This window comes from Musca domestica, unplaced genomic scaffold, assembly GCF_030504385.1.
Source record: "Musca domestica strain aabys unplaced genomic scaffold, Musca_domestica.polishedcontigs.V.1.1 61, whole genome shotgun sequence".
NCBI lineage: Eukaryota > Metazoa > Arthropoda > Insecta > Diptera > Muscidae > Musca > Musca domestica.
Window position 1 is genome coordinate 1,884,430 of NW_026712367.1, and position 14,003 is coordinate 1,898,432.

Below are 14,003 nucleotides of genomic sequence, written 5' to 3' on the forward strand. Positions count from 1 at the left end.
AAAAAGAATAATTTCTTCTATTATTAATGCTAATTTTATGCACTTTCGTACAAATTCCTATAAAAATCAACAAACAATAAATTTCAAAAAAGGAATTATGTTACTATGAATCGTACGAATCGTGCCGTATGAACGTGTTAATTCGTGTACCTAATTTTAAGAGCGAATAACGTGTTTGAAATTGCAATGAGAACATAGCATAAGTCGAACAATCGACTAGTCGAGTACTCGGTTTTCACCCAAGTCCATAGTCGAGTTTGAGTTTCAGTACTCAAAGTCGATTACTCTATTAATCGAAAGTCGACTTACATATCCCTAAATTTTTTCCTTGTTTAAAACCGGTCGGGTCGTGTGTTGTGTTTGTACTATGCTCGTTACTCTCCCAGAAATTGTAAATGTGTGTATTTTTATTTGATTGATTGAGAGAAACAAAAAAGAATAAAAAATAACAACAATATAAAAGTAAATAAAATAGAAACAAAAGAAAGTAGAAAAAATTATAACAAAATAAAGAAGATATAAATGAAAGTAGGAAGAAATTAAAAGTGAATGATTTTAATATGAAATAAAAGCCAACCAGCCATATGTTACTTGCTGAGGATTGGCAATTTTCTAAGGAAATGGTTTTGTTGTGTTTGTTGTAGAGAGAAGGCCGTCAAAAGCCATCGAAATCAAGGTGTTCAAAGTGTAGTGTCTAGCTGGAGAAGAGTTGTAAAAACGTTGGAGGATGACCAGGTAAAAGCTGGAATGTGAATCCTAAAATCCAATATCCAGCCAAACAACGTACCAGATAGATATGTACATAAAAAATATACCCCGCTCCCGTGTGATACTCCGCCAGACATCAGCCAAGTGGTGCTGCGTTTGAAAGCCAAAACGATTGCATATTTTTCCGTGGTGCGCAATTATTATTTTTTTCTTCTTGTGTTGAGTACGAGACAACAACGCTCATTTTTTGCTTGTTGTTGCTGTGATGAAGTGGTGGGAGGAAAGGTGAACTAGTCGGGGTAAAGTGAATAGTGGAAATGCAATGTTTTCCTGCTAAAACTGGAAAGTGTAAATATTGGTATTGACACCAAAAAAGCCAAGCCAAGCCAAGTGGTGACCACCAAGGAAATAAACAAATAATTTCCTTAAATTCTTTTTTTTTTTTTTTCAAAAAAGTGCCAAATTAAACAAGGAAGCCAAATGGAAGAAATTTAAAAAAAAAATTGTGAAAAAAATAATTTTCAATAAATCCTAAATCTTCTTGTTGATCTATGATTGTGTGTGTATGTGCGCCATTGGAGTTGTGTAGATGTGTGTAACTCGTCCTACCACTGCGCTGCAAATGCTTCTCAGCAAACGTCGCTGACCTTCTGGATATTGGATATTTTGCCAGCCAGCCAAACAAGCTGCCCAAACGGCTAAACATTGTCCCTTCTTCATTGCAAATTTTGTACTCATCTCCCACCCTGCCTTCGTTTGTCCCCCCCTCCAATCTTCAAGCATGCACAGCAGCGTGAAATAAGAAAAATGTAAACTTTTCCCTTTTTTGCAATGCATCAAACCCAGCCGGGCCACCAAACTAAATGTGGACCAAGGGAGTAGCAGCATGTGTGTAATCAACATTTTCAGGATCAGCAACAGCACTAAAAGAAGGTATGTATTTTCCCTGCTCATCCTGGGGAATCAATATTCACATAAAAATAAGTCTTAATTTATTTCTTTTAAGAATCGGTCGTGTGTCGTGAGTAGACCGGGTTGGTTTTGTGGCACGGGACAAAGACCAACAATTATGCAGTCTGCTTGCCTGACTGCCTGCCTGATACCCACCCTCTTTTTAGTTTTGTCGTCTATTATGCAGGGAGCCATGTTATTGTTGGTTGGGTGCTGCCGGCTGGCTGAATGTGGATGGTGGCGGTGGTTGTTTTTGTTAATCACACTTTAACATCTGTGGGGATTTTAATTAAGATCCTTTAAGAAAACAACAACAACATCCGTAACAACAATAATAACAATTTTTATGTTTCATATAAATTTGGACTCCAGGGGGAGTCAGACCATGAATACTACCAACCGGTGTTCTGCAAATCAACCAAAAAAAAAAAAAAAGAAATGCAAAACTTGTTGTACCACGCCAGCCAACATCCAAGAAGCCGTCATCCGACAATAGCAACAACAAAACAGGGTGAAGGGGGAGGAGGAGTGTAACTTAGCCGAGGAGGTGGTTGTTTGTGTGTTATTTTTATGAAAAACAAAAATCTTCAAAAATAGTTCAAGATCACGTTTTATTGTAGAGTGTGCCGCCACCGCCCGCTCCTCCGTCCATTACTGTTGCTCTTGTTCTTTTGGGAATGGCAATAAATGTTTGTTGCTGCTCACGCTTATAATCCGGTTTTGTTACTATAATTGCTAGCAATGTTGTTTGCTTTCCTTCTCTGTGGATAAATGGTAAAAAAACCCAGTAGCCCTGCTGGGTAATAACAAACTATTATGGCCCAGCTTATTTTGGTATGTAAAACATAAACATTACTAAGAATTATGTTGGACCATAAACAAAATGCCTGGTTACTGTTATTATTTTTTATTTTGGGGCAGAAAAAAGTGAAAATTTTCCAAGATTTATGAATTGTTAATTTTTGGTGGGGCAAAGAAAACGCATTCTAATGTGGAAAGGCAAGTTGTCTCCGGATAATATATGTCAAAAATACAGGCATTTTTATACTCTCCCCCTTATGGCTAAAGAGGGTTTGTGTATATCAATTGATATGACCTCATTAAAATTGGGGTTTTAAAACATTTGAACGAAAGACGTTTCAGGACATTGGGAGTCGACCTAACGTGGCTATAACTCTCGAAGACAGTGTTCGATTTCATCCAAACTTGGTTAATAATAATATTATTATCATAATTTAATCGAGTTCGAAGATGGTATATATTGGCCAACTCCTACTGGTACCTCCCTCACAAAGGGGTCAAAATTTTGAATAACCACAAAGCTTATAAAATGCGAACGAGGCGTCCGACTCTTTTCAAACTTCGCACATCGCAATATTTCTACTAAAGTAAAATCTCATGTGAAGATGAAACATATCTGTTCACTCCTTCTGGTACCACCCCTACAAAGGGTCAAATATTTGAATAACCAAAACGGTCAAAAAAGGGAGAAATAAGAATTCGATTCTCTTTAACCTTCGCACATTTGAATAACTCAACTTACACAAGATCTGGAGGGAAGATGGTGTATATCGGCCAACTCCTACTGGTACCTCCCCACAATGGGGTCAAAATTTTGAATAACCACAAAGCTTATAAAATGCGAACGAGGCGTCCGATTCTTTCCAACCTTCACACATCGCAATATTTCTACTAAAATAAGATCTGCTGTGAAGATGAAATATATCTGTTCACTCCTTCTGGTACCTCCCCCACAAGGGGTTCAAAATTCTGAATAAACAAAACGGTCAAAAAAGTGAGAAATAAAAGTTCGATTCTCTTCAAACTTTGCGCATTTGAATAAATCAACATACACCAGATCTGGAGGGAAGATGGTGTATATCGGCCAACTTCTTCTGGTACCTCCCCCATGAAGGGGTCAAAATTTTGAATAACCAAATTGGTCAAAAAAGGGAGAAATAAGAATTCGATTCTCTTCAAACTTCGCACATTTGAATAACTCAACTTAAACAAGATCTGGAGGGAAAATGGCATACATCGGTTAACTCCGTCGGGTACCTCCTCCCTGAAGGGGTCAAATTTTTGAATAACCCAAACGCCAATAAAATGTGAAATAAGCATTCGATTATTTTCGAACTTCCCACGTTCAAATAGTACTATTAACACAAGATCTGACTTGAAGATGAAACGTATCGGATCACCCCTTCAGGTATCTTCCCCACAACGGGGTCAACATTTTGAATAACCAAAACGCTTATAGAATGCGAAGTAAGCATTCGATTCTCTTCAAACTTCCCACGTTCTAATATTACTACTAACACAAGCTCTGACGAGAATATGGGATATACCAACTCCCTCTGGTACCTCCCCCATGAAGGGATCAAAATTTTGAATAACCCAAACGCTTTTAGAATGCGAAATAAATAACCGATTCCTTTTAAACTCCACATATCCCAATATTTCTACTGAAACAAGATCTCATGTGAAGGTGGAACATATCGGCCAACTCCTTCTGGTACCTCCCTCACAATGGGGTCAAATTTTTGAATAACTCAAACGCCAATAAAATTTGAAATAAGCATTCGATTATTTTCAAACTTCCCACGTTTCAATATTACTACTAACACAAGATCTGACGAGAAGATGGGATATATCGATCCACTTCTTCTGGAACCTCCCCCACAAAGGGGGCAAAATTTAAAATAACCAAAAAGCTCATAAAATTCGAAATAAGTATCCGATTCTTTTCAAACTTCGCACATCGCAATATTTCTGCTCATGTAAGTTCTGCTGTCAAGATGAAACATATCTGTTCACTCCTTCTGGTACCTCTCCCACAAAGGGTCAATATTTTGAATAATCAAAACGGTCAAAAAAGGAAAAGATAAGAATTCGATTCTCTTCAAACTTCGCACACTTGAATGACTCAACATACACAAGATCTGGAGGGAAAATTGCATACATCGGTTAACTCTTTCTGGTACCTCCCCCTGAAGGGGTCAAAATTTTGAATAACCCAAACGCCAATAAAATGTAAAATAAGCTTTCGATTATTTTCGAACTTTCAACGTTTCAATATTACTATTAACACAAGATCTGACGTGAAGATGAAACGTATCGGATCACCCCTTCAGGTATCTTCCCCACAACGGGGTCAACATTTTGAATAACCAAAACGCTTATAGAATGCGAAGTAAGTATTCGATTCTCTTCAAACTTCTCACGTTCTAATTTTACTACTAACACAAGCTCTGACGAGAATATGGGATATATCGGCCAACTCCTTCTGGTAGCTCCCCCTGAAGGGGTCAACATTTTCAATAACCAACTTATAGAATGCTAAATTAGCATCGGATTCTTTCAAAACTTCACACATCGCAATATTTCTACTAAAGTAAGATCTGCTGTGAAGATGAAACATATGGGTTCACTCCTTCTGGTACCTCCCCCACAAGGGGTTAAAATTTGGAATAACCAAAACGTTCAGAAATGCGGGGAGATAAGCATTCGATTGCCTTCAAACTTCCCACGTCCCAATTTTTGTACTAACACAAGATCTGTTGTGAAGATGGGATACGTCAGTCCACTCCTTCTATTGTCACCCAACCGACCCACACCTGACTGACTCCAGTTTGCAGCCAAATGCTGTAAAGAGAGTGATGTCGTCTGAAGGCCGACATCAGTTAAATAGTCAGGATAAGTGATCCAAAGATGACTGAACTCAGTTCGCAACCAAAGGCTGATCAGAGTTCGATTGAGTTAGAAGACCCCACCGCCATTCCAATCCAATCCCAGGCAACCTGTCTCTTTCGTATTCCTCCTCCATCTATGATTTGGTGATTTGTGGCTCGTCAATGATTAGGAGACGTTTTCGCTTTTTTTGTAATACCTCCTCATATGGGTTTCCCACAGATTTCTAAAGTTTCTGTAATGTGGGCCAAACGTATGTACGTACGCCGCCATGTCATGCCTATAATAGCTAATTTAAATTCCACCAAAAAATTTTGAATGCCTTTTGTTTATTAATAACCTGTGGTTTCGGAACGTGAGAATTATCGTTTTGTCCACATTAACTAACTACCTGGCGACAAAAAATATTTGCAGTTTCTCACTTTGTGGTGTTGTATGGGTATTTCCCACAATTAGTCGGTGGTTTTAGATTTGAACGCACACACACACACACTCTCACACGTTCACAAATATGGTAACGTTTAGTCCTTTGAGTTTCATTGTCACCTTGCCGCCGCCTGATAAAAAAAAACAATTGTTAATTGTTTCAAAATAATAATCGCTTTTCTTTAGTTTCTTTTGTTTGAGTGTGTGTGTGCTCTTTTTTTGAAAATTGAAACGTGCCAGCTAGCACCATGATGGTGACAAAACTATTATTTTTTTTTTGCGGAAGTTCTTGTATTTTTTTTATTGCTTTAATGGAAATAGTCGAAATACTTCTTATCGCAATTTAGTGGCGCGGGAGTTTGAAACAAGAGTTGAAATAATTCCATTTTTTTTGTAGTTACTGATAAGTGAATTTGTTGGGTTATATTTTGTTTGAAAAAATTAATTTTGTTTTTCTTAGTTTTTTTTTTATAGATCAATTTGACATATGACGGAGAAAATGGTCATGATGGCCTTGGAAACTTTTCTAAACTATCAAGAGTTTTGGAGGTCAATATTATTATTAATTTAGCTTAAACAGGACAAATTTCTGCAGTCAATGTCGCCTGGGAAACAAAAAAGCCAAGATTCTGGAGGTACAAATTTATTTGTTTATGCTTAAACAGTCCGCGTTCCAGGAGGTTAATATTGACTAACAGAGTTCAATATAGGCTAGGAACGATTTATAGAAATCAATATGGAAATATTTCGAAACAAGTCATAATGAAGATTGCCTTGGAAATATGTTTAAACAACCAATTTGTCTGGAGGCCAATATGACTTATAGATCCTGGGCTTACACAGTCCACGTTTCTGGAAGTCAATATAGGCTGCGAAGAATTTTATATGGCCTTGGAAAATGTTCTAAACGATTTTTGGAAATCAAAGCAATATCCTTCGAAACATTTGGAAATAAACCATGTTTCTGGAAGTTAGCCTTGTCTTGGAAATATTCATAGATTATCCAGGTTTCGGAAACTTTAGATTTGTTTGGAAAAATTCTGAGGTCAATATAGCCCTCAGATCACTATAGATTTGCAAATATTTTTAAACAAGTCTTGTTTTAAGATATCAATATAGGTTTGAAAAAAAAAACAATCCTAAATAATCAGATTTCTGGAAATTTTTTTTCTAAAAAATGCAAAGATTTTGAGGTCGTTATAAAATTCCCCATTTTTTGAGGAAAATATCGGTTAGTAAACATTGCTTAACGATCAATATTTCTTGAAGTCAAGATAACCTTAGAATATTTTCTGAACAACTTCGAGTTCTGAAGGGCAATACGACCTATGGATCATGTGCTTAAACATTCCACATTTCTGGAAGTCAATATAGACCAGGGAGAGTCTACTATGGAAATTTTCCTAAAAATTTCTGGAAATCAATATAGCTAATGAAACATTTGGAAATAAACCTTGTTTCTAGAAGTCAACCCTGTCTTGGAAATATTCATAGATTATCAATGTTTCTGGAGCTATAGATTGTTTTAGAAATATTCTGAGGTCAATATAGCCTTCAGATCACTATAGGTTTAAAAATAATTTGAAACAAGTTTTGTTTTAAGATATCAATATTGGTTTGAAAAAAAAAAATAATCCTAAATAACCAGATTTATGGAAATTTTTTTCTAAGAAAATTCAAAATTTTGGAGATCAGTACGGCATTGGATAACATATCGGTTGGTAAACATTTCTTGACGATCCCTATTTCTGTGGAGTTCAAGATAACATTGGAACATTTTCCAAACAATTTCGAGTTCTGGAGGTTAAACGGTCGGCGTTTCTGGAGGTTAATATTGAAGAGTTAAAAATGGGCTTGGAACAATTTCTAAATGGTTTCTAGAAATCAATTTCGCATTGAAAATATTCGGAAACAAGCTATATTTTAGATACCTCCACCAGGGTATATTAACTTTGTTATTCCGTTTATAATTCCTCGAAATACCCATGTTAGACCCAATAAAGTATATACAGGTTGAGATAAAAAAACTGCAACAAGGTCAAATGCCATAATTTTTAGAATTTTTTAAAATTTAATTCAATGAAAGCAAAAAATGTCGGAAATAGCATCCGATTTTAGAATAAGTTTATATTTGTTCGAATTAATCCCTTTGGCCTGAATTATGGCCTTCAAACCGGAAATGAAACCGTCACACGCTGCGCGAATGTTGCTCTGCGGTATTTTGGCCCATTCTCGGCGAAGCGCTTGCTTGAGGTGATCGACACTTTGGCATTTTTTAGTGCCAACCTTGCTTTCAATAGTCCAACGGAGTGGTATCCGGAGATTTTGGTGGCCATTGTGCGCTAGAAATGAAGCGAGAAAGCTCATTTTGTAACCATTCTTGGATGGCGCGTGCTGAGTCCTGTTGGAATGTCCAAGTTCTGTGGCCAAAATGTTTGCGAGCCCAAGGCTTTAATACACTCTCCAGAATATTTTCGCGATAATATTCGGCATTTATTCTAATGCCACGGTCGATTAATACGAGCGGAGAGCGATCATCGGCTGTTATGGCGGCCCACACCATCACCAGGGCCGGCGCTTGAGTTCTGGTGTCCAACCGAAGGTGCACATTATCAGCTGACCTCTTTGGCAAGTAAACACAATAATTTTGTTTGTTTACAAACTGCTGGACAACGAATGTTTTCTCATCGGAGATCGGAGAAAACCAAATTCGGCAGTTCACCCCCTTCGGCCAGGCGAAGCAACTCTTTAGCTTTTTTTGAGTATATTTTCTTTCGGGTTTGGTTAAGTTCTTGCACGTTTTGGAATTTCAATGGCTTTACCCCGAGCTCATTTTTCAATATTTGCCAATTTTCGGCCACTGCGACGCGGCTTTCGATCAAGTCGCTTCTTTAATTTTCGTACCATTTCTGCTGATGTTGCTGTTTTCTTCCGTCCACTTCCTTGACGTAGCTACTGGCTACGCTACCCGTATCACTGAAACGAGCGATGGGGATGGTACGAGATTTATTCACATTTAAATGCTGGAGGGCTCTAACGATGGTCACTTGTGGTTTTCCAGCCAAATATAAAGAAATCACACTATCACGCTTGAATTCCATCGCGAATAACTTTTTTTCTATAAAATTCTAACCAAAATACTATTGTACGCTTGTAAACAATATAATAAGCTGCCACTGAAATAATTCTAACAGCTGTCGGACGAGTGGCTTAGAAATAACAGCAGTCTGAAGTTGGTTGCAGTTTTTTTCATCTCAACCTGTATTCTCGATCTGCGTTAAATTCTAAGTCGATGCCTGTGTGTCTGTTGAAATCACGCCATTTTTTGGGCCGACTTGAGATAGAAGGCTGAAATTTGTGTATTTTGCCAATAGGCAAGCTAAGTTCAATGGGTCATTCAGCCCACGTTTTCGTATAGCCCTAATGTTTTTTTTATGATTTTAGGGACATTATTCACCGGAGTTGTTTGAAATTTCGTACTTGAAGTTCTTAAAGGGTACCACAGCCTATGACAAAAAATTGCATATTCAGGTCCACGTTTTCGTATAGTCCTCATGTAACGATACCTCCCGATATTCGGTATTTTGATCATTTTTGCCACATTATTTTCCGGAATTGTTTCAAATTTCGTATTTGAAGTTCGTAATGGGTACTACAGGCTATAATAAAAAATTGCATAAGCAGGTCCACGTCTTCGTATAGCCCCCATGTAACGATACCTCCCGATATTCGGTATTTTGATGATTTTGGCGACATTATTCACCGGAATTGTTTCAAAATGCGTATTTGAAGTTCGTAAAGGGTACTATAACCTATTAAAAAAAGCTACCTATGAAGGTACACGTCTACGCACAACCCCTATGCAACGTTACCTCCCGGTATTCGATATTTCCATGATTTTAGCGACATTATTCACTGGAACTGTTTCAAATTTCGTATTTGAAGTTCGTAATGGGTACTACAGCCTATGACAAAAATTTTCGTATGCAGGTCCACATTTTCGTATAGCCCCCATGTAATTATACCTCCCGAAAATCGGTATTTTGATGATTTTAGCGACGTTATTCACCGAAGTCATTTCAAATTTCATATTTGAAGTTCCTAATAGGTACAACAGCCTATGGCAAAAAATTGCATATGCAGTTCTACGTTTTCGTATAAGCCCCCAGGTAACGATTGGAAGTAATCTCCAAATTTAAAAATTTTTTAAGCTTCTGAGAAGACAGCAATGTCTTTGAATTTCACGTTAATAGAGCTTGAGATGTGCTTCAGAAATTCTCTTAAATCTACGTTTAAGAAATATAGAATGATAGGTTTGGAAAAAGTGTACGGATTGCAGATCGGCCGATCCATACATTTTGCTGATCGACCTCGCCAACAGCTACCAATGATATTCGCTGATGTACCCGACCTGATCAATGAGCGCTACTCTAAGGCCATCCGGCACCATCCGTTGAGCCGTTTGGCCTAGCATGGTTTCTGCAAAGCATTAACGGCAGGCTTTCGCCTTTCCGCCAGTGCGCTTTCCACTATCCTTCTTTGCCGCTACCGAAGCATACGAAGCTGACTGTTGTACCGTCACCATTTTCTTCACTTTTGGGTTGCTGCTTCTCAGTTGACTGCATCCTCTTCACAGCCACTGGCTAAAAGGGGACTCTAGGCTTCGAAGCTGCTTCCTTCCAGCCAACAGACAAGACACTGTTACTGTTCTTTGAAGTTCACAAGGGGTTGAGAGACTTTGGTTTTTTCCTCTTCCTCGGAGGCTTCTTAATTAGTCCACCGTTTCGTTGACTTAACCTAAGCTCTACCTTCCTTTGCTTTTGGAGGCTCGTATATCCGGTTTTGGCAACTCATAGGCCTACTTTGAAAGTTTCTTTGGTAGGTCTTCTTATCGGGAGTTGTCCTCTCAAACTGCATAACGACCTTTTGGGTTGCCCTGATAAGTTACAGCCCCTTATCAGTGAGCTTTGATGGAACCCCCATCGACATATCGGCTACAGTAGTTTACTGCTCGCTGATATGCCTTTTTATCCCCTGCCTCCTTAGATTTAACGTTTTTGGTGCTAGGGAAACTAAGTGTCACTTCAATTTTTTTAAATAAGACCCCGTTCTGTCCTCTTTCTACTTCAAATGTTTCCTGTCGGTGTTTACTGACGAATTGATATTAGGATCGGTTGAGCTACTCAGGTCGACATTCTTGGTCAACCCCTGACTAGAGGTGGGGTCATGGACTATCGTTGTATTCATGCCATCAGACAGGTTACATTCGAAAAAATTCTGCAGAGATACTATCCTGACTCAGTCTTAACGATCCAATACCGGCAACGATCTAGCGGATTTCTTGCCGCTATATTTTAACGCTTTCGTTAACAATGTCCAGAGTCAGATCGTTGTCTACTCCCAGGCTCCCTGTCCGTTTCGTCCTTCTAGTGGTAGCTGACGATCCTGAATCGTTGTCCAAGTCCGATCTTAGGGTAATTTTAGTCGAGGCGGAGGTAAGCTTCGCACTTGTAGCTTTGTTGACTGAGTGTGACAAGGCGTCGCTTCCATGCATCATTATTTTATGAAGAGACTGAGTCGACGATGACATAGCCTCCCCACCATGGTGAGGACTCGGTAACTAAACCTTATATTCGTTGAGGCGACCAGGTATCAATGAAACTCCGTTAGAAAACAGTTGGTACCCTGACTCCAAACCTGTAGCACTGATGACATGACACCCCAACGTCCGCAACTTGTGGACCCGTCCGATAGCAATTAGTTATGCTCTCCATACAACAGTCCCTCCCGATGTAGGCCCATAATTTCCTATTTCTCCGATATTTGGGAATTTTGACGATTTTCGCTATATTTTCATACGGAATTGTTTGAATTTTGGTATTTGAACTAATCATTTTTTCAGAAGGAAAGAGGGGTATAGAGGCCTAAGTTTTCCTATGGCCCCCCCATCTAACAATACCGGTATTTTAATGATTTTCGCCACTTTTTCCAACCGATTTTTTTTTTGAATTTTTCTCTATCAGAAAAGTGGTTATATAGTAGGTTCACGTTTTCCTATAGCAGCCCACATATATCGGTACACCCCCATACTTCGATTTTTCATCATTTTGCATACATGGTCAACCGAATTCCACCATTTTATGACAGAATATTGGCTAAACAGATCCAACTTTATTTGCAGTCCCCTCCCATATAACGGAAACTCCAGCTATTTGGTATTTTGATGGTGAACTGTGGATATTTAAAAAATAAGGGGTTTCTTCTTCTGGAGTTTAATGCTCCCTTGGAGGAAATATTCTTAAAAATTTGTAATTTTTTTACCAATACCAATTTTTCTTACCAATACCTAAACAATCCATGTTGACTTGATGTCCTTATTTTTTATGATGTATTAAAATAATTGTTTCTTGAGTTTGTTTCGGAAATCTTTTGAAATCGTTTCTTAAAAATTGTGGAATTATTCTTAAAAATATTTTTTAAGTTCTTTTAGATAACGAGGGTCATTGAGTTTATATTGGATGGACATTGACAAAATATTAATCATGCATTGCTAGATGACAATTTTCTCCCCCATTTAAGATAATAAAAATGCTCAGTCATAAACACAATTCGGCCGTTAAGTATCTAATAAATATTTGCTGGAAAATACATGAGTTTCCTTTGTCGTCAATTTGGAGTGTGAAAATCCTTGCTCCTAAGTGTCAGTCGAAAGTGTTTAGTTGATGCAATCCCTTAGGGGATATGACCCAAAAACAGCAACATCAAAAGATATGAAGATTTGGCTGACCTAGCTTGTCCTCTCTTGATAAGCTACTCAAATTTCACTCTTCAACAAATCATTTCCAAGTAGATGACACTGTGTTGATATTTTCCTATTTTTTCTACTTGTTTAGAATGGGGTCTAAAACAAACCATGAATTATCACGAAGAAGAAGAAGAAAAAAGAAAAGAAACAAAAGAAGATGGATGGTGTCCCGTTTACTGGCCTAGTCTGGCCTGGTCTTTGGCTGGCTGGCTGGGTTGTTCCACAGCCCGGAGGAAAGTAAAGTAAATAAGTAGAAGGAAAACACTTTAACAACTAAACACATATCCATTTACAGAAAATTCCATTTAATTAACTACAAATAGTAACAACAACAGCAATAGCTACAGAATGCGGCCATGACAATACCAACAACAACAGCAGTAGCAGCAAGCAAAGCAAAGGCATCTACTTTTTTAAAATATATTAACACAGTAAAAATATTTAATGAAGACTCAGCAGCATGTAATTAAGCAATACAATATTCTGAAGAAGTAGAAGGAGGAGGTGAGGTTATGCAGCAGAAAAAGAAGAAAATTACAACAAAAAGTGGCGAGGTGAATTAAAAAAAAAAAAAAACAAAATCTACAAAACTGCTACAATCAGCCAGCCAGTCAGCCAACCAACCAGCCAGAACTGAATGGTAAAAAATTGAAAACAGAAACCAGTAAGGAAAGCTCAAAAGTCGGGCGGGGCCGACTATATGATACCCTACACCACTATGCATATTAAGTAGAGCTCTCGTAAAAGGGTTTATACAGGGCATTTCAGAGCTCTATGAGATATTTGGTACAAAATCAAAATCTATCTAATTCTATCGTGCATTTTACGAACTATAGCTATCTCTGAACCGGGTTTCTCCAAATTTGACGAATTAGCTTCTAGACTGAATTCGGTCTTATGTACGAAAATTCAGGTGATTTGGGCTGATATTGACCATTTAGTGCACATTTAACCCGAAATAGGATGAAGATATATATGGGAGCTATATCCAAATCTGAACCGATTTCGATAAAATTTAAAACAGCTATTCCTGTGCTCCATCTAATACCTGGTACCAAATATCACGGTTGTGGAGTGAATATTACGAATGTAAGGGACTAAAACACTAAATCGGATGAAACATATATATGGTTGCTATATCTATATCTGAACCGATTTTCACTAAATTTGATATACTTGCTTCTAGGCTGAATTTGGTCCGATGTACTAAAATTCAGTCCATTTGGACTTATATCGGGCATTTGGTGCACAATTAACCCGAAATCGGATGAAGATATATATGGGAGCTATATCCAAATCTGAACCGATTTCGATAAAATTACAAACAGCTATTTCTGGGCTGTATCTTATATCTGGTACCAAATATCATTCTTGTGGAGTGCATATTACGAATGTGAGAGGCTTAAACACCAAATCGGATAAA

At 37.9% G+C, this 14,003-nt stretch overlaps 1 protein-coding gene across 1 annotated transcript in view; it reads left to right on the top strand.

Moving 5' to 3' along the window:
* The first annotated feature begins 309 nt into the window (after positions 1-309).
* Positions 310-14,003, top strand: part of LOC101898841 (ras-GEF domain-containing family member 1B) — a 46,108-nt gene continuing 32,414 nt past the window's right edge. Inside the window, exon 1 of the mRNA XM_059129443.1 lies at positions 310-1,641. The gene's annotated coding sequence lies outside the window, so the exon portion shown is untranslated. The remainder of the gene's footprint in view (positions 1,642-14,003) is intronic.